The 866-nt window shown below is 40.0% G+C and overlaps 1 protein-coding gene across 2 annotated transcripts in view; it reads right to left on the bottom strand.

Annotated features, from left to right (window-relative positions):
- Positions 1 to 866, bottom strand: part of LOC119592486 (glucose dehydrogenase [FAD, quinone]-like) — a 23300-nt gene that overhangs the window by 12188 nt on the left and 10246 nt on the right. Inside the window, exon 1 of one of the 2 annotated variants that reach the window (XM_037941318.1) lies at positions 559 to 641. The exons of the other annotated variant lie outside the window; for it this stretch is intronic. The gene's annotated coding sequence lies outside the window, so the exon portion shown is untranslated. Of the gene's footprint in view, positions 1 to 558; positions 642 to 866 lie in introns of those variants that run through there. 2 annotated transcript variants of the gene reach the window in all.

Raw genomic sequence — 866 nt, 5'->3', positions numbered from 1 at the left:
CTTAGTCTCCCTAAAACCGGCAAAGAACATCGAGGCGTTCGTACTACTCGCGCCTACTACGTGAATCGAGTTTTATGAATGGTGGAAAAACTATGAATGAATATGAATCATTTCACCAAATAAGATGCCCTTTCTTCAGTTATCAAAACTCAACCAAATTGGGATCACTCTGTTTCTTTAGTTAGATGTTAATTTCATCGGATAAAAATCGAAAGAAAATCCACTTCTGTCATTTCTGTTTATATTCTCGTTATATTTAGCTAACAGCACTCATCCCATCTTTTCGTTACTTTTATAAATTCAATAAAAAATTGCATATTACGATCCTTTGCGGGAATTGATAGAAGGGCATCTGGGCACTTTGTTTCCGATACCCCAAATTAAACAGATGTGGCAAATTCGACTGTCCTTTCCTCTTCCATACAATTTCTTTGAAAGATCTGCCAAAACATGTAGATAAAACGATACGAACGCGTTTTTAATCACACTATGAGGAAGGAGACGCACCCACAACAATACGCTTTTGCTCATAAGGCAACACCATCAAAACACACTCACGGACGAAACAAGAGGGGGAGGGGTCTTCCAGTCACGAGAGCTAGAGGTCGACTGAGACATATCTACCTGCAGCCGCCATCCATTTACCCCAACTGTACAAGGCTCCTCAAGGTCATGTGTTTGAACTTTCTTTTTCGGGACACGAGCCCGCCTGGTAGGCCTACCTTCTTATGGTAATAAAAGTGATTTCGATTTTCAAAGTGTAGGATCTGGTTGAGTTTTTGAACCTTCGGGTTTGGTAGGATTTGCTTTTATATATAAGTGTTTGTTCCTTTGTTCGTTTGTGGAGGAAATTGATCAATGTACAC

This window comes from Penaeus monodon, chromosome 30 (genome assembly GCF_015228065.2).
Source record: "Penaeus monodon isolate SGIC_2016 chromosome 30, NSTDA_Pmon_1, whole genome shotgun sequence".
Lineage (NCBI taxonomy): Eukaryota > Metazoa > Arthropoda > Malacostraca > Decapoda > Penaeidae > Penaeus > Penaeus monodon.
The sequence above is the reverse complement of the archived record's forward strand: the minus strand, read 5'-3'. Positions and strand labels throughout refer to the sequence as shown.